Source organism: Anomaloglossus baeobatrachus, chromosome 3 (assembly GCF_048569485.1).
Source record: "Anomaloglossus baeobatrachus isolate aAnoBae1 chromosome 3, aAnoBae1.hap1, whole genome shotgun sequence".
NCBI lineage: Eukaryota > Metazoa > Chordata > Amphibia > Anura > Aromobatidae > Anomaloglossus > Anomaloglossus baeobatrachus.
Window position 1 is genome coordinate 670,684,275 of NC_134355.1, and position 27,625 is coordinate 670,711,899.

At 49.2% G+C, this 27,625-nt stretch overlaps 1 long non-coding RNA gene across 1 annotated transcript; it reads right to left on the minus strand.

Moving 5' to 3' along the window:
* Positions 1–7,780: 7,780 nt before the first annotated feature.
* LOC142295738 (uncharacterized) lies at positions 7,781–27,068 on the minus strand. Its single transcript, XR_012751538.1, has 3 exons — positions 26,995–27,068; positions 10,568–10,713; positions 7,781–7,844 (listed from the first exon to the last, which is right to left on the minus strand). It is a non-coding gene; the product is annotated as an uncharacterized LOC142295738 (long non-coding RNA).
* Between the last annotated feature and the right edge of the window lie 557 nt (positions 27,069–27,625).

Genomic DNA, 27,625 nt, shown 5'->3' on the forward strand with positions numbered 1-27,625 from the left:
GCGGTTCCTCTTATGTTGATATACAGCCAAGATAAGCGCAGGGCTGGGGGCTGCAGCCTGTAGCCGTATGATTTATCTGTGCTGGGTATCATAATATGGGGGATCCTGCGCCAATTTTTTAAATTATTTATTTATTTTTACACCAATCTAGAACCACAGACCGGGTCTGTTATTGAAAGCAGTCAGATACACTGATACACATGGTGGAGGTGTTAGACACACTGCAATCAATCAGAGACGCCAGGACTGCCAGTGGGTGGGAGAAACATTGAAGCGTTACAGCCTCAAGGGAGACTTGGTAAGTATAGCACACTTGCTCCAATCCCTTCTATCACCATTTTTAAATGTCAAATTCTTGGCAAGATGGACCTATATGGGGACCGGCATCCTGTCAGATCTGGGATCAATTCCTGGCCTGAACCAATTCCTGGCCTTTAAACCCATTTAGATCCGCCATTCCCGGGTATCTGAGACTCCTCCCATCACTAGTCTTGTTGCATTCTTTAACTTTTTTAGCTACATGGAAACTTCATTATTGAAATGCAACTAGAGCTTATGTTTAAGCCATAGTCCGAAAAAGCTGAAAATTATTGCTAGGGCTTATTTTCAGTGAACACAATATCTATATATCTATCTATCGATCCTATGTATTCCTATAGAGGTGCATCTCAATAAATTAGAATAGCATCAAATAGTTAATTTATTTCAGTAATTCAATACAAAAAGGGAAACACAAATATTATATAGAGTAATTACACACAGAGGATCTATTCCTATATATTATATAGAGTCATTATACACAGAGGGATCTATTCCTATATATTATATAGAGTCATTACACACAGAGGGATCTATTCCTATATATTATATAGAGTCATTACACACAGAGGATCTATTCCTATATATTATATAGAGTCATTACACACAGAGGGATCTATTCCTATATATTATATAGAGTCATTACACACAGAGGGATCTATTCCTATATATTATATAGAGTCATTACACACAGAGGGATCTATTCCTATATATTATATAGAGTCATTACACACAGAGGGATCTATTCCTATATATTATATAGAGTCATTACACACAGAGGATCTATTCCTATATATTATATAGAGTCATTACACACAGAGGGATCTATTCCTATATATTATATAGAGTCATTACACACAGAGGATCTATTCCTATATATTATATTGAGTCATTACACACAGAGTGATCTATTTCTATATATTGTATAGAGTCATTACACACAGAGGGATCTATTCCTATATATTACCGTATTTTTCGGACCATAAGACGCACTTTTTTTCCCCCAAATGTTGGGGGAAAGTGGGGGGTGCGTCTTATGGTCTGAATGTGGCTGCGGGGAATGAGGGTGCTGCGGTGGAGCGGGTCATCGGGGGCACGAGCAGGCTGTAGCAGCCTGCCGTGACCACGTGGACCCGCTCATTTAATATGCACGCCCATCCCCCGCCCATCATCCCTCAGCGCTGAAGCCGGCGCTGACAGGTGGGCGGGATGATGGGCGGGGGATAAACAGCCGGCTCGCATGATCACCCCTGGCAACTACGGCCTGGAGTGATCATGTGCAGCTGTATTCACTGCACCCCGTGCATCATCATCAGCGCGGGGAGCAGTGAATCAGTGTACAGTACTCACCGTTCCCCTGCAGCATCGCTCGTCCTCCCGTCTGTGTCAGCGGCAGCGCCGCTGATTGGAGCCGTCCCCATTACCCTGCTGGATCGCGATCATCTCCTGTGTTTGTGCCGGCGGCTGAGTGGAAACTAGTGGTGCGCACAGCGATGACGTCATCGCTGTGCGCACGTGTCCACACGCAGCCGCCGGGACACTGGCACAGACACAGGAGATTATCGCGATCCAGCAGGGTAATGGGGACGGCTCCAATCAGCGGCGCTGCCGCTGACACAGACGGGAGGACGAGCGATGCTGCAGGGAGTGAGGTAAAGTGAGGTGAGTATGAACGTTTATTTTTTTTATGTGCCACAGGATGCGGCCATACACCAGGATGGGGGCATATTATGAGCCGGATGGGGGCATATTATGAGCCGGATGGGGGCATATTATGAGCCAGATGGGGGCATATTATGAGCCAGATGGGGGCATATTATGAGCCAGATGGGGGCATATTATGAGCCAGATGGGGGCATATTATGAGCCAGATGGGGGCATATTATGAGCCAGATGGGGGCATATTATGAACCGGATGGGGGCATATTATGAACCGGATGGGAGCATATCATGAGCCGGATGGGGGCATATTATGAGCCAGATGGGTGCATATTATGAGCCGGATGGGGGCATATTATGAGCCAGATGGGGGCATATTATGACCCGGATGGGGGCATATTATGAGCCGGATGGGGGCATATTATGAACCGGATGGGGGCATATTATGAACCGGATGGGGGCATATTATGAACCAGATGGGGCCATATGCCATGATGGGTTATATAGCAGGATGCGGCCACATGCCAGTATATAGCAGGATGCGGCCATATGGCAGGATTACGGTATATAGCAGGATGAGGGACATATACTGTATATACCAGGCAGGGAGGATCATTACCAGGATGCGGCACCTTAGTAGAGAATTTGGGGACATTACCCCCATAACAGTGTCAGCAGCAGATCCTCGCCCCATGACAGTGTGTCATGACCACATTTTTGCTTAAAATTTTATTTTCCTATTTTCCTCCTCTAAAACCAGGGTGCGTCTTATAGTCCGGTGCGTCTTATAGTCCGGTGCGTCTTATAGTCCGAAAAATACGGTATATAGAGTCATTACACACAGAGGGATCTATTCCTATATATTATATATAGTAATTACACACAGAGGGATCTATTCCTATATATTATATAGAGTCATTACACACAGAGGGATCTATTCCTATATATTATATAGAGTCATTACACACAGAGGGACCTATTTCTATATATTGTATAGAGTCATTACACACAGAGGGATCTATTCCTATATATTATATAGAGTCATTACACACAGAGGGATCTATTCCTATATATTATATAGAGTCATTACACACAGAGTGATCTATTTCTACATATTATATAGAGTCATTACACACAGAGGGATCTATTTCACGTGTTTATTTCTGTTAATGTTGATGATTATGGCTTACAGCTAATGAAAACCCAAGTCCTTATTTCAGAAAATTAGAATAATTACCACAAAACATGTGCAAAGGCTTCCTAAGTGTTTAAAATGATCCCTTAGTCTGGTTCAGTAGGCTACACAATCATGGGGAAGACTGCTGACTTGACAGATGTCCAGAAGCCAGTCACTGACACACTCCTCAAGGAGGGTGAGCCACAAAAGGTCATTGCTAAAGCAGCTGGCTGGTCACAGAGTGCTGTATCCAAGCATATTAATGAGAAGTTGAGTGGAAGCAAAAAGTGTGGTAGAAAAAGGTGCACAAGCAACCGCAGCCTTGATAGGATTTTTAGGGAAAGGACATTCAAATATTTGGGGGTGATTCACAAGGAGTGGACGCTGCTGGGGTCAGGGCTTCAAGAGTCACCACACACTAGTTTAGAAGCTGAATGCAAATCAGTCTTCAAGTGCATTGGAGGTGGGTCAATGCCCCTGGAAAAAGCAGTCCAGATACACTGACACGCCCCCAGTGCACTTGCAGGCTGATCTGCACAGGTTCATTTTAAATAAATAAAATAATAGAATAAAAACAGACAACAATAGATACTTTTTTCAATTACAGATATTTTATGTTTAAAACACTTTAAATAAATAGATATTTGGTAACCCAACAATAGTAATGACACAAAGAAAACCCCCACAAAATCCTTTACGTGCAAGCATGAAAGAAAGATGCAAAAATACAATGGTGATTTTTTCTTTTGTGTTATCTTATTTGGTGTGTAAAAAAGTAATATAAGTCCAGCACTAAATTATACCTTTATGATGAAACATGCTTTTTTTCAGCAAAAGTCGTAAAATATGATATTTAACTATATATATAAATATATATATATATATATATATATTTTTATATATATATATATATATATATATATATATATATATATATATACAGACCTGGAAAGAGACAGACAGGCAAAGAGACAGCCCTGGAAAGAGACAGTCGGGCAAAGAGACAGTCAGGCAAAGAGAAAGACAGGGAAAGAGACAGACAGGGAAAGAGACAGACAGGGAAAGAGACAGACGGGGAAAGAGACAGCCAGGCAAAGAGACAGCCGAGCAAAGAGACAGACAGGGAAAGAGACAGACGGGGAAAGAGACAGCCAGGCAAAGAGACAGCCGAGCAAAGAGACAGACAGGGAAAGAGACAGACGGGGAAAGAGACAGCCGGGCAAAGAGACAGCCAAGCAAAGAGACAGATGGGCAAAGAGACAGACCGGCAAAGAGACAGCCCTGGAAAGAGCGAGCTGGGAAAATAGACAGATGGGGAAAGAGATAGATGGGCAAAGAGAGAGACGGGCAAAGAGACAGCCCTGGAAAGAGCGAGCCGGGAAAATAGACAGATGGGGAAAGAGACAGACGGGCAAAGAGACAGATGGGCAAAGAGACAGCCCTGGAAAGAGCGATCCGGGAAAAGAGACAGACGGGGAAAGAGACAGCCGGGCAAAGAGACAGACAGGCAAAAAGACAAATCTGGAAAGAGACAGCCCTGGAAAGAGACAGCCGGGCAAAGAAACAGACCTGAAAAGAGACAGATGGGGAAAGAGACAGACGGTGAAAGAGACAGATGGGGAAAGAGACAGCCGGGCAAAGAGACAGCTGGGTAAAGAGACAGACGGGCAAAGAGACAGACGGGCAAAGAGACAGACGGGGAAAGAGACAGACGGGGAAAGAGGCAGAAGGGCAAAGAGACAGACCTGGAAAGAGACAGACCTGGAAAGAGACAGCCCTGGAAAGAGACAGGCGGTGAAAGAGACAGATGGGGAAAGAGACAGACGGGGAAAGAGACAGACAGGCAAAGAGACAGACGGGCAAAGAGACAGCCCTGGAAAGAGCGAGCCGGGAAAAGAGGCAGACGTAGAAAGAGACAGCCGGGCAAAGAGACAGACGGGCAAAAAGACAAACCTGGAAAGAGACAGCCCTGGAAAGAGACAGACGGGCAAAGCAACAGACCTGGAAAGAGACAGATGGGGAAAGAGACAGATGGGGAAAGAGACAGACGGGAAAAGAGACAGACGGGGAAAGAGACAGACCTGGAAAGAGACAGATGGGGAAAGAGACAGATGGGGAAAGAGACAGATGGGGAAAGAGACAGACCGGGAAAGAGGCAGACGGGCAAAGAGACAAACAGGCAAAGAGACAAACGGGCAAAGAGACAAACGAGCAAAGAGACAAACGGGCAAAGAGACAGACCTAGAAAGAGACAGACCTGGAAAGAGACAGACGGGCAAAGAGACAGACGGGCAAACAGGCAGACGGGCAAAAAGACAGACCTAGAAAGAGACAGACCTGGAAAGAGACAGCCCTGGAAAGAGACAGCCAGGCAAAGAGACAGCCGGGCAAAGAGACAGCCAGGCAAAGAGACAGCCAGGCAAAGAGACAGACGGGCAAAGAAACACACGGGGAAAGAGACAGACCTAGAATGAGACAGACCTTGATTGAGACAGACCTGGAAAGAGACAGACGGGCAAAGAGACACACAGGCAAAGGGACAGACAGGCAAAGAGACACACGGGCAAAGAGACAGACAGGCAAAGAGACAGACTTAGAAAGAGACAGACCTGGAAAGAGATAGACGGGCAAAGAGACAGAAAGGCAAAGAGACAGACGGGCAAAGAGACAGACCTAAAAAGAGACAGACCTAAAAAGAGACAGCCCTGGAAAGAGACAGCCCTGGAAAGAGACAGCCCTGGAAAGAGACAAGCGGGCAAAGAGACAGCCAGTCAAAGAGACAGCCAGGCAAAGAGACAGACGGTCAAAGAGACAGACGGTCAAAGAGACAGACGGGCAAAGAGACAGATGGGCAAAGAGACAGCTCTGGAAAGAGACAGCCCTGGAAAGAGACAGCCAGGCAAAGAGACAGATGGGGAAAGAGACAGCCGGGCAAAGAGACAGCTGGACAAAGAGACAGACGGGCAAAAAGACAAACCTGGAAAGAGACAGCCCTGAAAAGAGACAGATGGGCAAAGAAACAGACCTGGAAAGAGACAGATGGGGAAAGAGACAGATGGGGAAAGAGACAGACCGGGAAAGAGACAGACCGGGAAAGAAACAGACCGGGAAAGACACAGACCGGGAAAGAGACAGACCGGGAAAGAGACGGATGGGGGAAGAGACAGACAGACAAAGGAACAGACGGGCAAAGAGACAGACAGGCAAAGGGACAGACGGGCAAAAAGCCAGCCCTGGAAAGAGACAGACAGGCAAAGAGACAGATAATCAAAGAGACAGACGGGCAAAAAGACAAACCTGGAATGAGACAGCCCTGGAAAGAGGCAGCCCTGGAAAGAGACAGACGGGCAAAGAGATAGACCTAGAAAGAGACAAACAGGGAAAGAGACAGACCTGGGAAGAAACAGCCCTGGAAAGAGACAGCCAGGCAAAGAGACAGACGGGCAAAGAGACAGATGGAGAAAGAGACAGACGGGCAAAGAGACAGATGGGGAAAGAGACAGATGGGGAAAGAGACAGACGGGGAATGAGACAGATGGGAAAAGAGACAGACCTGGAAAGAGACAGACTTGGAAAGAGACAGATGGGGAAAGAGACAGATGGGAAAAGAGACAATTGGGAAAGAGAGAGACAGACAGACACACATATAGAGACAGACACAGAGATAGAGAGACAGACAGACTGATACAAATACAAGACAGAGAGATAGAAAAAGACAGACAAAGAACGAGACAGACAGCGAGACACAGACAGAGACTGGGACAGAGACAGAGAGACAGTTACTATCCCGGGTAATGCCGGGTACTACAGCTAGTACTAATATATATTAGCAACCCATCCAATAAAATTACTACATTATTTATGGGACATGGTATAAAATTTTTTTAAAAAAAATACAAAAACCAATGGTGGAATTGCAGTTGTTTCTTATTTCACACAAAATACAAATTGAACTCCTCAAATAATTGTCTTTTTTTTTTTTTTAATCACATTTTTTCAACTCCAACTTCCAAATCCTTTTTTTTTTTTTTCGATGATATAGCTATATATTATGGCTGAGTTGTAGTTTTGAATAACACGATTTTATTATTCATATATCTATTTTTTTAACAAAAAATATTAAATCGCTAAAATTTGATTTTACAGTGTTCACTGCTAAAAATAGCAGGGTACCTTTGTTTGAGTCAACACGATCACAGTGATATTAGATTTATACATTTTTTATTTGTTTTGATTCTTTGAAAAAAATAAAATTCTGCAGCCACCACTAGAGGGAGCTGATGGCATTAAGCTTCATGAATCAGTAGACAGAGAGCTCCCCCTGGTGGTGACAGAATTAATATTTTCTTTCAATTTTTCGCCTTAACTGCTCGAACTAGATGTTTACCCAGAATTATACATTTAATATGTCATGATGTACTCAATCGATGGTGTTAGTGCCCCCCGTGTATTTTATGAAACAACATGAATAATTGGTTTAGAACAAGTGCAGCCCACTGTAACCAGCTGAAGTTCCAGGCGGAAGTTCTTCTGACAATTTGCGACCTCGCGACGAAGGACTAACATATTATACGTGATGGGGACAGAGTTCTTGCTGAGGTCTTTGTTCCCGTCGGAGTCAAGGCACCAGTCATGGTCACATACAGCCTCATTGATGATGGTGGGATGTCTGTTCTCATCTTTATCTTGTCTAGGAGGAAAAATGGGATTAGATTCTTAGTGTGTTATGTACAATCACAGAAAAGCTGACGTCACAAATGCTGCCTTCCTGTTAGTTCCTAGCAGCGTTTTTTTTGTAAAAAAATATTTGCCTTTACGCACCTCTGGGGCGAAGAGCGGGGGGGGGAGGGGTGCTGTCAGGCACCGGCGGGCCGAGACTGGGGAGCGGGGGGAATCTGTCAGCCGGCAGCCGAGATTGAGGATCGGGAAGGATGCTGTCGTGCTGTACACGGTTTACGGTTTATGGCAGTCCCCATACAGCTCCGCCCCCCGGCCGTATTGCCGCCACCCTGAATATAGTGCCGCCTGAGCAAACTGCTCAACCTGTCCAATAGATGGTACGTACCTCCCGTCTCCATCCCCCTGGTCTCTCCATCCTCCATCACCCTGCTCCTTCCATCCTCGATTCCCCTGATCTCTCCATCCTCCATCCCCCTCGTCTCTCAATTCTCTATACCCCTGATCTCACTCTATCCCTCCTGCATCCTTCTCCCCCCTGCACAGCCTGCCGCCCTCTGCACCCCTCTATCACATACCCTGCACTCCTCCATCTTCTCTAGCTTCTTTCCCGCTGGACAAAACTCCATGGCTCCGCCCACCAGAGTCACATGTACATGACATCGCAGGTCCTGGAGCTCCAGTAGCTGCTCTGCTTGTGCCTCCGCTCCACATATGGCTAATTTGTATAGCTAACAAATTAGCCATGTGGACAGAGCCAGAGGTACTGGCCCTCAGCACTCCTCAGATTTTCCGGTACGCCGTACCGGCACATACCGCCGCAAAAAAGCACTGGTTCTCAGATTGAAGGTCTCTACCTTATTAATTCAGCTTTATTTTAGTAAAAATGATAATATATGTCTTTAATGGATCAGCACTTTCTATAAAACTTAAAGAGAACCTGTCAACAGGTCAGAAGTGACCACTTACTGCTTTTCTTTTATTCCCACAACTTCTCGGAGTTTTCCAAGTTTGTTTTAATAAAATCTGCCATATGGTTCCAAAAATATGAACATCTTTATAATCTTTATTTAGTGGGCGTGGCTCACAGGATCCTCTGGGGCGTGTATCTAGGCTGCTTTGCATAATCACTTTGCGAGCCACGCCCAATTGGCAAAGACTATTAAAAATGAACACCAAATAAAAAAGACCCATATCACTGAAGCTGTATGATGGGTTTAGAAAAAAGAACGGGAATACTCAGAGGAGCAGATAACAGCACAAACTGAGCAATTATGTCTTGTTGACTGGTCTCCTTTATAAAAGGTTGTCTTCTCCCACTCAAGTCAACCGGTTACATTGCTTTGCACTGATGAGTGGCAAAAACCATGAAACAGCTGAATGTAAATGGTGATTTTGATTTTACTTTCTGTCCTATGTCATGTGATGTGAGTATGCCCAAAATAGCTGAATGTAAATCGTGATTCAGTTTGGCTTTTTGTCCTGTGTTATGTGATACGCCCGAAAAACTGAATGTAGATGGTGATTTTTATTTGGCTTTCTGTCTATGTTATGTGATATGCCCAAAACAGCTGAATGAAAATGGTGATTTTGATTTTTATTTCTGTCCATTTTATGTGATATGCCCAAAATAGCTGAATGTAAATGTTGATTTTAATTTGGCTTTCTGTCCCATGTTATGTGATATGCCGGAAACAGCTGAATGTAAATGGTGATTTTGATTTGGCTTTTTGTCCTATGTTATGTGATATGCCGGAAAAAGCTGAATGTAAATGGTGATTTTGATTTGGCTTTCTGTCCTATGTTATATGATATGCCGGAAACAGCTGAATGTAAATGGTGATTTTGATTTGGCTTTTTGTCCTATGTTATGTGATATGCCGGAAAACAGCTGAATGTAAATGGTGATTTTGATTTGGCTTTTTGTCCTGTGTTATGTGATATGTCCAAAAAAGCTGAATGTAAATGGTGATTTTGATTTGGCTTTTTGTCCTGTGTTATGTGATATGTCCAAAAAAGCTGAATGTAAATGGTGATTTTGATTTGGCTTTCTGTCCTATGTTATATGATATGACCGAAACAGCTGAATGTAAATGGTTATTTTGATTTGGCTATCTGTCCTATGTTATATGATATGACCGAAACAGCTGAATGTAAATGGTGATTTTGATTTGGCTTTCTGTCCTATGTTATGTGATATGCCGGAAACAGCTGAATGTAAATGGTGATTTTGATTTGGCTTTCTGTCCTATGTTATGTGATATGCCCGAAACAGCTGAATGTAAATGGTGATTTTGATTTGGCTTTCTGTCCTATGTTATGTGATATGCCGGAAACAGCTGAATGTAAATGGTGATTTCAATTTGGCTTTATGTCCTATGTTATGTGATATGCCGGAAAAAGCTGAATGTAAATGATGATTTCGATTTGGCTTTCTATCCTATGTTATGTGATGTGACCAAAATAGCTAAATGTACAGTAAATGGTGATTTCGATTTGGCTTTCTGTCCTATGTTATGTGATATGCCGGAAACAGCTGACTGTAAATGGTGATTTTGATTTGGCTTTTTGTCCTATGTTATGTGAAATATTTGTAAATGCCAGCGCAATGCTTCAATGAAAAAATCCTCAGAAAGAAAGTTACAGATTGGCTGATATTAAACAACTCTTCCTTCTGGGAGGGAGCTCATTTATAAGCCCAGATCTTATAATGTCTGTACAGATGACGGCAGTTACCTGTAGCGCCACGGTGAGAGGGAGCGCTGCCTGATGTCATCCGGCGCTCCATTGAGGAACGTGGTATTTTGTGTCAGCATTAGTTCTTTTGAGAAATTACATTTTTTGCCATAGGAAACCCCAAAAATAAGGAACAGCAGAGAGACCTGGAGCCGGAACAATGGAAGGAAGAAGACTTCTTTAATATTATAAATGCACAGATACTAAAAACGTCAAGGCATTAATGAGAAAGTATTTTGGAAAATCATATAACATACAATAGGCTGTGTTTGCTGAATCTGTAATACTTCTTTAAAGACTAGCGCCATAATGTGGTGTGTGTGCGGTATTACAACTCATGAGTACTCATTTCAATGGAGCTGAGCTGCAATTCCAGACACAACCTGTGGACGCAAGTGGCGCTGTTTCTATTGAAAAAGAAAAAGCAGCAATTTTAATTTTCTAATTTTGGACAAGCCTTTTAACAGAATTGTCTAATGACAACGTGTTATGTTCCCAGGCTCTGGATTAGAGTCTCTGTAGCAGATTCCATTACAAAAGCTAAAAACCAAGAGCTATATTTCAGATAAAATGGGTGACAACATAACGAAAACCTGATGCACCTTCACTTCTGTCAATGGCATCCACCAGTCATCTATAATGTCATTTAACATATTTGCTATGCTGATATTTTTTCCTACATTATTACAGAACAGAAAACTGACATACTAACACTTCTGTAACCTAGTATTAATGGATAGTCACTAGTGATGAATGGGTATTACCATGCTCGGGTGCTCAGTACCCGTAACCATTCATCAGTGAGCACTACCATGCTCGGGTGCTCAGTACTTGTAACTAGTGATGAGCGGGCACTACCATGCTCGGGTGCTCAGTACTCGTAATTAGTGATAAGTGGGCACTACCATGCTCGCGTGCTCTGTACTCGTAACTAGTGATGAGCGAGCACTACCATGCTCGAGTGTTCAGTACTCGTAACTAGTGATGAGTGGGCACTACCATGCTCGGGTGCTCAGTACCCGTAACCATTCATCAGTGAGCACTACCATGCTCGGGTGCTCAGTACTTGTAACTAGTGATGAGCGGGCACTACCATGCTCGGGTGCTCAGTACTCGTAATTAGTGATAAGTGGGCACTACCATGCTCGCGTGCTCTGTACTCGTAACTAGTGATGAGCGAGCACTACCATGCTCGAGTGTTCAGTACTCGTAACTAGTGATGAGTGGGCACTACCATGCTCGGGTGCTCAGTACCCGTAACCATTCATCAGTGAGCACTAACATGCTCGGGTGCTCAGTACTTGTAACTAGTGATGAGCGGGCACTACCATGCTCGGGTGCTCAGTACTCGTAATTAGTGATAAGTGGGCACTACCATGCTCGCGTGCTCTGTACTCGTAACTAGTGATGAGCGAGCACTACCATGCTCGAGTGTTCAGTACTCGTAACTAGTGATGAGCGGACACTACCATGCTCGGGTGCTCTGTACTCGTAACTAGTGATGAGCGGGCACTACCATTCTCGGGTGCTCACTACTCGTAACTAATTATGAGCGAGCACTACCATGCTCGGGTGCTCAGTACTGGTAACTAGTGATGAGCGGGCACTACCATGCTCAGATGCTCAGTACTGGTAACTAGTGAGGAGCGGGCACTACCATGCTCGGGTGCTCAGTACTGGTAACTAGTGTTGAGTGAGTACTACCATGCTCAGGTGCTCAGTACTGGTAACTAGTGATGAGCGGGCACTACCATGCTCGGGTGCTCAGTACTGGTAACTAGTGATGAGCAGGCACTACCATGCTCAGGTGCTCACTACTCGTAACTAGTGATGAGTGGGCACTACCATGCTCGGGTGCTCAGTACTGGTAACTAGTGATGAGCAGGCACTACCATGCTCGGGTGCTCACTACTCATAACTAATGATGAGTGGGCACTAGCATGCTCGGGTGCTCAGTACTCGCAACTAGTGATGAGCGGGCAATAACATTCTCGGGTGCTCAGTACTGGTAACTAGTGATGAGTGTGCACTTCCATGCTCGGGTGCTCAGTACTCGTAACTAGTGATGAGTGGGCACTACCATGCTCAGGTGCTCACTACTCGTAACTAGTGATGAGCAGGCACTACCATGCTCAGGTGCTCAGTACTTGTAACTAATGATGAGCGGGCACTACCATGCTCGGGTGCTTGGTACTCGTAACTAGTGAAGAGCGAGCACTGCCATGCTCGGGTGCTCGGTACTGGTAACGAGTAGTTGGATGCTCCAATGGGCCCGACTTGAGTACCTGTGTATAATGGAAGTCAGTGGGGAAATTCTAGAATTTTTCCAGCAAATGCTCAAGTCCGCCATTGACTTCCACCATACTCTGGTACTCAAGTCAAGCCCATCTGTGGTGCCCTGGCCTAGCCAGGTCGTCACAGATAACATACAAACACCCCCCACCCCCCATTAGACAGGGACACCAGCCAAACAAAAATCCTTGTTGCCTCCCTCCAGTGTCTGATGTCCACACCAGGTGGGGCGGAGCTAAGCGGTTGGCCCCACCCACCGAGGAGTTCACAGGCCTGGAGGCGGGAAAAGTGTCAGTTAGAAGTTGGAGAACAGTGTAGGAGTTTGAAGTGAGAGGAATGAGCACTTGGGTGTTTGGGTTTGTGGCCCAGGCACTGACAGCAAGGTTGGCAGACGGTGGTGGCTGTCTGCAGGAGTGGTGGAGCAACACGGAACCATAGGACCGGAGACGGGCGACGGCCCGCCGGTACCGACTGGGGAGCGAAGTGAAGCCAGCACACATAGGCAGGGCCATCGGACCCCGACCAGGCTTGGAGCCGCCAACAATAGTCAGATCCGAATGTGACTGGAACCCCAGAGGTTTCACAACAGCAAAAGTCCCGATTGAAGGCAACAGCCCACACCGTGAGGGTATACAGCTACCGCCTAAGGCTAGAGACTCAAGGGCCAGCGTCTGCGGGCAAACGGGCTCCTCCGGTACCCATGCACCAGGGAGTGGACTACCGTTGGGAATCCATAGTAGTCAGAAAGAGAACATTAAGGTGCAGGGAAAGACAGCCGCCATCACCTGTCCGGGGAGAAGCATTGCAGCCGGCTGCGGGACCCGTCCATCCAGCCGTTTGGTTTACCGAGGACTTTGTACCTTTCTTGCTGAGTGAGTACACCCGTGCCATCCGGCACCGCGCCGCGCTGTCCCTGCAACCCTGCACCTCACCGACCCTGCCTCCCCGTCACAACATCATCGGGCCCCGGGACCACCAACCCCTACCCACGGAGGGGGAAAACAACATCCCAGCTGCTCCTTACCATCGCTCCCGGGATCCCCGTCATCAGCAGCGGTGGTGCCTATCTTCACCACGACCCGTGGGTGGCATCACGGACTAAATCCCCCAAACCAACCACCCCTTTCACTCACGGGCGAGGAGCGCCGCTCGAGTCCCCGGATCCGGCCCACCGCTCGAGCCACTGAGCAGCAGCAGCAGCCGCAGCAGCGCCGGACCCGAGCGTTAGCGAGAGTGCAGCAGCGATGGCGTCCTCCCCGCCTGCGACAACTTGGCGCTGTGAACAGGATTGAACCCATCTACTTACCAGTAGAAGTGCGCCTTGTGATCTCCGCCGGCGGTGTCCGGCCGAAAATTTTGAAGCGCCGCCATCTTGGCGCGAAAATCTCCCGCTCGAGCATCTTCTCCGAGCAGGGTAGGCGCGAAAGCGAAGCCCTGTCCCCAACAAACGGAAGTGCTGAAGAGTACCAAGGGGGCGCGAGAGTGTGTCTGCCTGATGTAGCCGAGGCTATAAACGCGGGGACGCCAGGACTCCGCAAATATAACTGGTTCCTGGAAGCAGCTTGCAACATGTCCGCACCATCTGAGAGGCCTTCGCCTCCGGAGTCTGCCCTCGGGGCGGCGGCTTGGCTGAACACCCAAGTGATGCTGTTGTGCTGCCGTAACCGGGCCCAAGTACGGAACCTGCTAGATCGCTGGACCGCTGAGATGGAGGAGCTGGCTGCGGTCGTGCGGGCGCATGAAATAGAGACCATGCTGGAGGAGCTGGTGAGAGACCCACACCCTTGTGTCCCTAGAGGACCGGGCGCTGCGGCTGAAGGATCCGGTCTACCCCTGGCCCCGGCAGGGCCCGACCCATCTCCTGTGTTGACCGCCCATACAACCCCACCCAGATCACCGTCCCCGATGGAGGTGGCAGAGTCCGTGTTGCCCCGCCAGGGCCCGGAGGCCCGAGAGGGAGCCAGCCCATTAATCGCTGGAGCGGGTAACGTAGAAGGACCGATAGCAGACCTCCATACCCCAGCCAATGATTGGTCACTTGCCGCTGAGGAGCCACGAGTTTGGGCTCAGCTGGAGACCGTTGCCGGCCTGCTAGGTCCCACCAGTGGTTCCCTGGAGTCAGATGACAGCGGCTCGAGGGCTGACACGGAGCCTGTCTCGGAGGAGGAGGGAGTCTTCGGCCTGTATGACATGGAGGCCACTTACATCCCTCGGAGCGGAAACAATGGATACCGGGCGGCCCTTCCTCGTCGCACCTGCCGTGCGCTGGAGAGACTGGAACCCGTGCTTCTGCACCTGGAGCCGGGTGAGAAGCACGAAAGTGAGCAGTAATGGCAGCGGTCCGCCGTTGCAAGCAGTTGTCCCCCGTTGGGACCCTCAGCAGTTTGATTGAATGACTTTAATGAACCGAAGCTTTACCTGATTGACTGTGTGATTATTTCGGCCGTTGCCGGCAAGTTGTCCCCGGAGGGACCCTGTGTGTTTACAACCTGCATGAGAGACTACTCACGGACATGGCCGAGAACTGGCAGGCCTCCCACGGACTAGTGGGCTTGTAAATAAGTTGAGGGATGGAAACCGTTGCCGCCTCCGGAGAGGCAGATTGGAGGAAGGGCCCGCAGCAGAGCAGGCTGGGGCCCGGCCACCACCAGGACCGGTGGCCATCCTCCGGGGGTCAGGGGTCCCCCAAGGATGTGGGGTCCCCTGAAATGACAGCCGGGTGCGAGAAACCGTACCCATTCCCGCTCGGGCAGCCTGAACCTGGACTGGGGTCAAGGGGTGCTGCCCACTTCTTAGGGGCAGCATCAGGGCTAGGTTGCTTGGGTGGGAGAGCGGAAGACATCCGTCCGTCCGTCATTATTAAAAGTGTTTATGTTTATATGTGCAACATTTGAAGTGTCCTCACAAGAAATGCTTATGTTTGAAATGTTTCCATGTTAATTTATCTTTTTACAGTTTTAAAAGAAAAATAAAACCGGTGATGGACGGGCAGCCCGCGGACGGTCTGCATTTCACCAAGGGGGAATGTAGCGCCCTGGCCTAGCCAGGTTGTCACAGATAACATACAAACACCCCCCACCCCCCATTAGACAGGGACACCAGCCAAACAAAAATCCTTGTTGCCTCCCTCTAGTGTCTAATGTCCACACCAGGTGGGGCGGAGCTAAGCGGTTGGCCCCACCCACCGAGGAGTTCACAGGCCTGGAGGCAGGAAAAGTGTCAGTTAGAAGTTGGAGAACAGTGTAGGAGTTTGAAGTGAGAGGAGTGAGCACTTGGGTGTCTGGGTTTGTGGCCCAGGCACTGACAGCAAGGTTGGCAGACGGTGGTGGCCGTCTGCAGGAGTGGTGGAGCAACACGGAACCGTAGGACCGGGGTCAGGCTTTGGCCCGCCGGTACCGACCGGGGAGCGAAGTGAAGCCAGCACACACAGGCAGGGCCATCGGACCCCGACCAGGCTTGGAGCCACCGACAATAGTCAGATCCGAATATGACTGGAACCCCAGGGGTTTCACAACAGCAAAAGTCCCAATTGAAGGCAACAGCCCACACCGTGAGGGTATACAGCTAACGCCTAAGGCTAGAGACCCATTGGCCAGCGTCTGCGGGCAAAAGGGCTCCTCCGGTACCCATACACCGGGGAGCGGACTACCGTTGGGAATCCATAGTAGTCAGAAAGAGAACATTAAGGTGCAGGGAAAGACAGCCGCCATCACCTGTCCGGGGAGAAGCACTGCAGCCGGCTGCGGGACCCGTCCATCCAGCCGTTTGGTTTACCGAGGACTTTGTACCTTTCTTGCTGAGTGAGTACACCCGTGCCATCCGGCACCGCGCCTTGCTGTCCCTGCAACCCTGCACCTCACCGACTCTGCCTCCCCGTCACAACATCATCGGGCCTCGGGACCACCAACCACTACCCACGGAGGGGGAAAACAACATCCCAGCTGCTTTTTACCATGGCTCCCGAGATCCCCGTCATCAGCAGCGGTGGTGCCTATCTTCACCACGACCCGTGGGTGGCATCACGGACTAAATCCCCCAAACCAACCACCCCTTTCACTCATGGGCGAGGAGCGCCGCTCAAGTCCCCGGATCCGGCCCACCGCTCGAGCCACCGAGCAGCAGCAGCAGCCGCAGCAGCGCCGGACCCGAGCATTAGCGAGAGCGCAGCAGCGACGGCGTCCTCCCCGCCCACGACACATCCGAGCATCCAACTGTTGGTTACGAGAACCGAGCACCCAAGCATGGCAGTTCTGCTCATCACCAGTGGTCCCCTAACAGTGGCACTAGAGAGATAGCTAGCTTTCCTCCACACCAGAGCTATATTTCTCAAGGAGTACAGCCATGAAAGAAGGGCAGTGAGCCCCATAGGGGTGAATGGACCCCATGACGATCGGGAGGGTGCAAGGTTAGGAAAGGGTTAATAGGTTTGCATGGGATGGGGGATGTGTGGGAGTACAGGATTGGTAGTAGGGAGCTGTAAGGGGATTGGGGGGGAGCAAGGAAGGGGTGGGGTGTTGGGAGAGGTATAAGAGAGGGGGGTGTGCTGTTTACCTCCCCTTTCGTCGATTGATCTTTGTGTCCCAGGACGTAGTGCTGCTGCTGCTTCCTGCCATGGCTGCCCTTGCTGAACTCCTGGAGATGGTGCGGGGGGCATCCGAGGTCATGGGAGTGGATGCCCTGAGGCAGCAGCTGGCAGCGCTCTGTGGGGCTGGAGCGGCGCCGCCTGCTGTTCCAGCGCCCGGGCCGTGGCTACGTGCTCGGCGGGCGCGACCGCCGGAGCGCTACTCCCCCAGCTGGAGGGGGAGAATCAGATCAAGGAGCCCCTGCGGGGACCCTCCGGAGCAGCGGCGGAGCCCTCCAACTAACCTAGGGGAGCAGCCGGCCACCGGGAGGAATCCGCGACGGAGATCCCGTGGGTCGGGGGTGGGCGGAGCCTCTGCGAGGCCCACTTCCGGTCCGCGGCCTGCGCAGCACCAGACCGGAGCATGGATGACGGCAGCCCCCAGTGATGTGCCGGCTGGGGGTGGCGCTCGGCGTGCCGGATTGCCGGAGGAGACTCCCTGCAGGCCGCAGGGGAGAGCAACAGGACGGGGGACGGGAGCGGATGTGAGCGGCGAGGTCAGGAGATCGGAGGAGGGGTACGGTGGCCCGCAGGCACAGAGGAGATCGGTAGTCACGGTCCCCCCCGGCGAGGAGCGTGCTGGGGGTGGGTCCCGGCGAGGAGCAAGCTCGGCACGGCCTTCCGGCAGTCGGCAGGGAGGGAGCCCATTGAGGACGACAGGAGAAGGGGCGGCGCAGCAGGATATCACGATTACAACGAGAAGAGACGGCGGCAGGGCGCCACGGCGGGAGAAAAGGAAGAGGTCAAGCAGGAGTCGCCCAGACGAGCGGGGTGCGGTGACCGTGGGGGTCGACGGCCGCCAGGTGCGGGCTGTCCCCTCGCTGGTCCCCCCTGAGGATTTCGGCAGCGCATCAGACTCCAGCGAGGAAGAAGGAGCAGCGGCAGGTCGGACGGAGCGGCAGCTGGAAGATCGTGGCACGGCTGTTCCGGCGTCGGCTCAACGGCAGCCTGGTGAGCAGACAACAGAAATGTTACATGCTGTGGGTAGCGCGGGCGAGGGCGGGGGGTTCCGTCGCGGGACGCGTTGCGCTGGGGGCGAGTGCGGTCGGGCAGTCTGGTTTACCGGGTCCAGAGTTTTGGGGGCAGCTTTTGGGGGTGTTACAGGGGTTGTCTGCGGAACGGGGTAGTCGGACTGGGCCTGGGGCTCCGGTGGGGGCGTGGGTGGGCCCCACGGAGGTGGTGCGGACAGAAGCGCCGGTGCGCGATGTTGCGGCGGGGGACACGACCTCGGCGGCAGGTACGGGACAGGAGGCTGGTGGGGCGGCTTCCGTGGGTGCGAGTAAGGAGGCGGAAAAGGAAAAAGAAAAGGAGGATGAGGTAGTGCGTTTGGATGATAGGGCACGGAGTGAAATTTATGTGTGCTTTGAAGGGCAGTTAGGGGTTCATTTGAAAAAGGAGGTGAGGGAAAAGATTTGGAAGGGGGAGTATGTGGAAATTTTTTCCCTGCTTCCCTTGGAAAAGTTTAATTTGGATAAGGTGAAACCCAGTGATACAAAAAAGGAGAAGGAGGATGAGGAAAAACGGCGGTATAGGTTGATCCCGAGGACGTTTACCAATTGGTTGCAGGCCTTTGCTATCTTAGCCAGTGTGATCGGGGAAAAGGAGCCGGAGCATTGTTCCGCCCTATTTGGATATATGGATGCGATAGGGGAAGCGTATAGAGTATACGGCGGTTTGGGGTGGTTGAGATATGATGAGCAGTTCCGGCAGCGGAAGGCTCTGCGGCCGGGAGTCCAGTGGGGCCACAAGGATATTTCTTTGTGGATGCGGTTAATGACGGCGCCGGCTCAGCCCTTTCGAGGGGGTGCCGGGAGCCCGGGTGCGAGTGGCGGGTCCTCGGCTGGACAGAAAAAGGGAGCTTGTTGGCAGTATAACGAGGGACAGTGTAAGTTCGGGGCCTCTTGTCGGTTCAGACACGAGTGTTCCGGATGTGGAGGGTCCCACCCTCTGGCCAGGTGCTTCAAGAAAGGCAAAGGAAAGGCGGGGGAGGGGTCTGGAAAAAGGGAGGACGCCAGTGAGGGTAGAGGCGATGCTTCCCTATTTAAGTAGATACCCGGATGTGCGGGCGGCGGAGTTGTTGGAACGTGGTTTTACAGAGGGCTTTCGGATTCCGTTTGAATCTGAGGCGCCGGTGTTTCGCCCGGGAAACTTGCGGTCCGCAAAAGAACATCCGGCGGTGGTGAAGGAAAAGCTGCAGAAGGAGGTGGAGTTGGGGAGGATGGCGGGCCCATTCCAGGACCCGCCATTCTCTAATTTACGGATTTCCCCCCTTGGGGTGGTACCTAAGAAGGAGCCGAACAAATTTCGGCTCATTCATCATGTATCTTATCCGGCGGGATTGTCGGTGAATGATGGGATATCACCGGAATTGTCGGCGGTATGTTATGTATCGTTCGATAGGGCCTTGGAGCTGGTAAGGGTAGCGGGGCGGGGGGCCCTGATGGCAAAGGCGGATGTGGAAGCAGCTTTTCGTTTACTCCCGGTGCATCCAGAGAGCTTTCATCTCTTAGGGTGTATGTGGGATGGTGAATACTATGTGGATCGTTGCCTGCCGATGGGCTGTTCCATTTCGTGTGCTTATTTTGAGGCATTCAGTACGTTTGTGGAATGGGTAGTCAAGGAGGTGGCAGGAGTCCATTCGGTGATTCACTATTTGGATGACTTCTTTTGCGTGGGTCCGGCGGGCTCTTCGGTTTGCTCCTTGTTGTTGTTTACGTTAGAGCGGATCGCGCGGAGCCTGGGTATTCCGTTGGCAAAAGACAAAACAGAAGGGCCGGTGACGGTATTATGTTTCTTAGGTATCGAAATTGATACACTGGCAATGGAATGCCGGTTGCCGGAGGGAAAGCTGTTGGATTTGAAGGCGTCGGTGCGGTTTTTGTCTCAGGCCAAGAAGGTGCGGTTGCGCGAGTTGCAGTCAGTGCTCGGAAAATTGAATTTCGCTTGTCGCATTATGCCGATGGGGCGGATATTTAATAGGAGACTGGCGAGCGCAACCGCAGGGGTAAAAGCTCCAAATCACTTTGTCAGAGTGACAAAAATGATGAAAGGGGATTTGTTGGTGTGGGAGGAGTTCTTGGACCAGTACAACGGTCGGACCCTTTGGATGAGCGAGGCGGTGTCCAATAGCCAGCTGGAATTGTACACGGATGCGGCTGGGGCGACAGGTTTTGGAGCAATTTTTCAAACGCGCTGGTGCGTGGGAAAGTGGCCGCGGCGGTGGGTGGAAGCAGGTTTGGTGAGGAATTTGGCGCTGTTGGAATTGTTTCCCATTATTGTGGCGGTGGAGTTGTGGGGCCCTGTTTTTGCTGGAAGAAGGGTTTGCATGCATTGTGACAACATGGCGGTGGTGCATTCCATCAACGCACTGTCGGCAAAATCCCCGCCGGTTGTGGGGTATTTAAGGCATCTAGTGTTGCGTTGTTTGGAGTTAAACATTTGCGTGGTGGCTCGGCATGTGCCTGGGATTCGCAACGAGGTGGCTGATGCGCTATCACGGTTTCAGTTTTGCAGGTTCAGGAAGCTGGTGCCGGAAGCGGACGCGGAGGGTGAACCTTGCCCGAACTGGCTGTGGGACCTGGCATCGGTGTAGCTTTTGAGGGAATTCGGAGATCGGTGTCTGAGGCTACTTGGTGCCGATATCAGGCGGTGTGGCAGGAATGGGCAGAGTTGGAAAGTAGGGAGTTCATGGAGTCGGGTTACCAGGGTCGAGTGTTGGGGGTACTGATGTTAATAAGTGGGGATTTTTCGGAAGGCAGGTCTGTTTCGGTGATTGGTTGCAAGTTGGCGGCGTTGGCCTTTTTGTTCCAGATGCAAGGGGTTCGGGACGCGACTAAGGATTTTCTGGTGCGACAGGTGATGAAGGGTTTTCGAAAAGGGGCTCAGTCGCGTGACTGTAGGCGGCCGGTGTCATTGCCATTGTTGGTGCGTTTGGTGGGGTGTTTAGGGGAGTTGTGTTCGTCTCCTTATGAGCGGGTGTTGTTCTCGGTAGCTTTTGTACTGGCGTTTTTTGGGGCCTTTCGTATTGGCGAATTGGTCAGCCCGACTAAGCAAGCGATGGGTGGTTTGCTGTTGGGTGATGTGATGCTGGGGGAGGATAGAGTGGAATGTCGGCTTCGTTTTTCTAAGACGGATCAGAGGGGCCGGGGGCGCTTAGTAGTGTTGTACGCTTTACCGGGGCACCAGTTGTGCCCAGTGTTACATGTGTCAGAGTTTTTAAAGGTGCGCGGCGGTTACCCTGGTGTTTTTCTTAGGCATACGGACGGATTGGCTTTGTCGCGGTATCAATTCAATGCGGTGCTGAAGATGGCTCTAGCAAGGGTGGGGGAGGAGCCACGTGAGTACGGGTCTCACTCCTTCCGGATTGGGGCGGCAACGGAGGCCGCCAGGTGGGGTTTGAGTGAGGATTGTATCCGGCGGATTGGGAGGTGGGAGTCTTCCAGGTTCCGTTTGTACATTAGGCCTCACTTGGTCAGGTGATGGTCAGGGGTGGGGGATTCAAGGTTGGTGTTAGATGCCGGTTTGTGGGCAATTTCTTGTGCTGTTGCTGTTTTTATTCGTGGTCTTTGTATTTTATAGGTCCATGCCTTGTGTGGATCCTCGGGCACTCCTATGTGTATTGGGGAGCGTTACGGGCGGATGTGCGGCGTGACGGTCGGCAGCTCGGAGTGTCGGTGTCGGAAGCTCGAGTAAAGTGGCTCGGAATTCGGGGCATGACCTGGGGTAGGGTGCGCCCTGAGGTGGCTTATTATAGCCGTATGGATCGTGTCCCTGATGTGTTAATTTTGCATGTGGGAGGGAACGACTTGGGAGTAAGGTCGGCGAGGGAATTGAAAAGGGATATAAAGCTGGACCTGTTACATTTGTGGAGGGCGTTCCCGGGCATAGTTATCGTTTGGTCGGACATTATAGCTCGGACGCAGTGGCGTTTTGGGAGGTCGGTGGACCGTATTAATAGGGCTCGGAGCAAGCTGAACCGGGCTATTGGCAGGTTTGTGGCGAGAAATGGTGGGTTGGTGGTGCGGCATAGAGAATTGGAGGAGTCCACGGAGCAGTATCTAAGGAGAGATGGGGTTCACCTGACTGATGTGGGTCTGGATTTATGGATGTTGGGTTTGAGGGATGGCCTAGAGCAAGCACTGGGGGTGTGGGGGGCCCGGGCCAAGTAAGGGTGTCACTTGGCCGGCCTGTGGCGGGGTGATAGGTCCGTCTGAGAGGTTGGGAGTACCGACAGTCGGCTTGTTGGTACGAAGTCGCTCAAGGGGAGTGGCTTCGGAGTGGATGGGAACTTGTGGGCGGAGGTCCCGCAGGTTCTGGGTAGGGGTAATTAACGATGGAACGTTGTTACCCCTCACCTCGGGCCGGGTGGTCACGGCCGAGGTGGTCCTCTGGGCCGGTTTGGAGGTTACGGCCGGGGGGTTAGGAATGATGGTTTGCCTCTCGGACGGATCTATCGGTGTTTCTGGTTATACGGGTATATATGTATAAGGTTAAGTTTAACAATTGAGTGGCATGTTGGGCCACAAGTTTGGTATACATATATGCGGTAAAATAAAACTGTGGCCATTCCTGCAATAAAGTCGTGGTTCTCGTCTTCATTTAGGTAGATATGGTACGGGGGGGGTGTTTTACAGGATAACCTGCTTATCCCTTATAGATGCGTCATGTGTTTTCCCAAACTCAGAAGTGTTGGGATAACCCAAGAACATGAAATCCCTTTCTCATCAGTGGTGGTCTAACAGTTTGGGGACCTTCATTAGTCATAAGAATAGAGGGGCTCTAATCCAATAGGGCCTGTCACTTGCCATAAATATGGAGCTTAATTTATCTGATGCAAATGCCTCTGTTCTGAATCTGGTGAAGCTTTTCTTTGTACGTCTATTCGTTCCTGAGATATCACCTTCTTTGTCCTTTATAGCCAAATGGACATGGTTCTCAAGAGTTTTTGAACACCACACCCACTTGTCTAACAAGACTGGATTTACATACACCATGTTCCAAATTATTGTGCAACTTGGATGTAAGTGTCCTAGCGATTAATAATGAAACTCATTGATGGTATTGCGTCTCAGGGTTCTTTGGATCACTGAAATCAATCTCAGATACCTGTGATAATTAGTTTCCAGGTGAGCCCAATAAAAGGAAAGCTGGATGTTCTACAATATTAAGCAGCCACAGTTTTCAAGTAACATGGGAAAGAAAAAGGATCTCTCTGCTGCCGAAAAGCATCAAATAGTGCAACGCCTTAGACAAGGGATGAAAACATTAGATATTTCATGAAACCGTAAGCGTGATCATCGTACTGTGAAGAGATTTGTGGCTGATTCTGAGCACATACGTGTTCGTGCTGATAAAGGCAGAATGAGGAAGGTTTCTGCCAGGCAAGTTCATCGGATTAAGAGAGCAGCTGCTAAAAAGCCATTACAAACCAGCAAATGGATATTTGAAGCTGCTGGTGCCTCTGGAGTCCCTCGAACCTTAAGGTGTAGGATCCTTCAAAGGCTTGCTGTGGTGTATAAGCCTACTATTCGGCACCCCCATCCAGTGCTCACAAGCAGAAGCGGTTGCCGTGGGCCCACACATACATGATGACTAATTTTCAAACAGCCTTGTTCACTGATGAGTGTCGAGCAACCCTGTATGGTCCAGATGGATGGAGTAGTGGATGGTTGGTGGATGGCCACCTTGTCCCAACAAGGCTGCGACGTCAACAAGGAGGTGGAGGAGTAATATTTTGGGCCGGAATCAATGGGATACATCTGGTAGGCCCCTTTAGGGTTCCTGAAGGTGTGAAAATGACCTCTGCAAAGTATATAGAGTTTCTGACTGACAACTTTCTTCCATGGTACAAAAAGCAGAAACATGCCTTTAGGAGCAAAATCATCTTCATGCATGACAATGCACCATCTCATGCTGCAAATTGTCATTGGCTGCCATGGGCATAAAAGGAGATACACTCATGGTGTGGCCACCATCTTCTCCTGACCTCAACCTTATTGAGAACCTTTGGAGTATCATCAAGCAAAAGATCTATGATGGTGGGAGGCAGTTCACATCAAAACAGCAGCTCTGGGAGGCGATTCTGACCATGATCATGCAAAGAAATTCAAGCAGAAACTCTCCAAAAACTCAAGTTCAATGGATGCAAGAATTGTGAAGGTGATATCAAAGAAGGGTTCCTATGTTAACATGGAACTTGGCCTGTTAGGATGTTTTGGATTTAAATAGCTTTTTTATTTTGGTGAATGTGACCTCCTAATGCTGCAAATTCCACAAATGAGCATTTTCACTTCTTCAAAACATATAATATGTTTAGAAACTCTGCTGTGCCTAATAATTTGGAACAGTGCATTTTGAGGTTTTTTTTAATTTTGAAGATTATACTGTTATCATTGGGAAGTTTCTTCAAAAAAATTTGATGTTGTTAAAAATATACTCTTAAATATATTTTTCTTCAAATACGTGATAAGCGCATGAAAGAAAGAACTTCAACAAATGTCAAAATAAATGTATTTTAAATCTGATAAAAATGGTTGCCAAATTATAAAGTTGCAGTTCAGTTACAGAAAGGAAACATAATATTCTTCGTTAGCTTACGTAAAAGAGTTCAATTAGTCCATACTAATAAATAAAAATATTCATCCATCTTTCCTTGGTTCCTGAATGGTAAGGCAAGGATGATATGCTGCAGGCCTGACAGGCATGTCTTGCTTCGTGGAGGGCTGGATGGAGAGATCAAAGGAACAGGCTCTCCATAGCCTGACATGTGCTTGTGTGAGAGCGAGAGCGCCCCTCCCTCCATGTCAAATTTGTACAGCTGTCCAAACCCATATAGGGTTATTCTGCTGAGCACATGAGGTCACTCACTAGTGGCTTGCAAAGAGCCTATATATATATATATATATATATATATATATATGTACAAGACTGTGTCAGCAAATATCTATTCAATACGGACTCAAAATATTAATTTCTTATAAATACTGGTATCAATAAGCTATGCCCTCCAATATAGACAGAACTGTGAGCATATATAATATGTCCTATTATAAAATGTTTGATAACTAGATGTATTAATTTTAATGTTTCTACAGATGTATACTCTTAACGGGTGATGACTTTTATTAGACTGACCATTTGCACCGACCATTTAGGAAAATCAGAGAAAAATATCATTTGCGTAATAATTTGGAACATGGTGTATAGAGAAGAGGAGGCCATATCTCATGTTTACAGAGGCACAGGAAAAAAAGAAAAGCACCCCTGGATTCAGGAGAACAGCAGCACTTACACCAGGATAAAAAAAAATTATATATTTATGGCATGTGAAAATCTGTCTTAAAGTGCTTTTTACTGCTAGACACCTGTGCAAATGCTTGGAACACATCTCCATTTTCAGGATCTTCAGTGATCATTGAGATACCTACTGTTCAGAATGATACCGATTATGATCTGCTATAATATTCAAAAATAGAAATAGTTCAACTTCGACTATCTCTACATATGTGAGGCCATATACCGCATAGTGAATCAATATACAGTAGAACCTCGCTTAACGAGTAACCCAGTTAGCGAGTATTTTGCTGAGCGAGCAAAGCTTGCTGTAAATTTGTAACTCGGTTTACGAGCAAGCTTTGCTGTACGAGCAAAATATTCACCGCACACACTTCCGGTTCCGTACATCCACCGCGCTCTAACCCGCACTTGCAGTCCGCACAAACACACACAAACACACACAGACAAACACGCACGCACACACACACACACATATTATGTTCACCTTACCTTCCGTTGCCTCGCCGGCCTCCTGGAACTTGTAGTTCGCCCGTGTACGCTGTATATTGGGTAACCATCGCGACCGTCGATACTTCCGCTCCCAGCGCGCTGATGTCAAAGGCAGGAGCCGCTTGCCTCTGATTGGCCGGCGCGCTGCCTTTGAGTAGCGGCTGACAGGGGAAGGTCCACCCTCGTCGCGATGGTTACCGATACACATCCTGTAGCGCCGAGGGAGGAACTTCCGCTGTCAGCCGCTACTCAAAGCCAATCATAAGCAAGCAGCTCCTGCCTTTGACATCAGCGCACTGGGAGCGGAAGCATCGGCGGTCGCGATGGTTACCCGATATACAGCGTACACGGGCAAACTGCAGGTTCCAGGAGGCCGGTGAGGGAACGGAAGGTAAGGTGAGCATAATATGTGCGTGTGCGTGCGTGCTTGTGTGTTTGTGTGTGTTTGTGTGAGTTTGTGTGTGTTTGCACGTGTTTGTGTGTGTTTGTGCATGTGTGGAATGACACAACAGGGGACCAGGATGGGACATTTAACAAGTTGTGGAACGAATTGTCTGCATTGTAATGATTTCCTATGGGAAATCTTGCTTTGCTGAACGAGTAACTTGGTTAACAACCACACTCCCATAACGGATTGTTCTCGTTAACCAAGGTTCCACTGTACATCAGTATACCGCCAACTGCCACTCACTGGTCTATACACCCGCCCTCCGCCATGCCCATCACTCACCAGCACCGTCGCCTTTGGTGGATACATTCTTGGTGTCTATAATCTGGGGACAGATCTTCTCATGTGACATCGTCCTCCATGAGCCTCACAATTTATACCGCCATCGTCCAACGCTGGGATTTCCCATTGAATCCTGTGAGCTCATTGATCTTCCCATACTGTAATGGAAATGATATCATCATAGGATCAGTCGTAGCATAATCCGCCTCCATCAACCAGACATATCAAAATTACCAGGAGAAAAATTGGGTCATGTATTTGCATATGGTCACTACCAGCATCAGTAATTAGGTCGTATTCCTGGTACCTGCTGAAATCTGAGGCCAGTATCGGTGTGAATGTGGTGACATTGTCATCCTACCCATGAGATCATTTGCATCAAACACCTGTTATAACGTACAGTAAAGAGGTGAAACCAGGACGGCGTCTTCCCGCAGAACACAAGGACGGTTCAGTGTCTCGTGTGGTTTTTCTGGGGAAAAACTTTAAACTGGTCACATTTTATTATAAGATTGAATCCCTTGTTCTCCCCCATTCAAAAATGAAGAAATGACAGTGAAAAGGAACTGAAAAAGCTAAAAAGCTTCAAAGTACATAAATAACACATAAAAGTTTAAATCACCCATTTCAA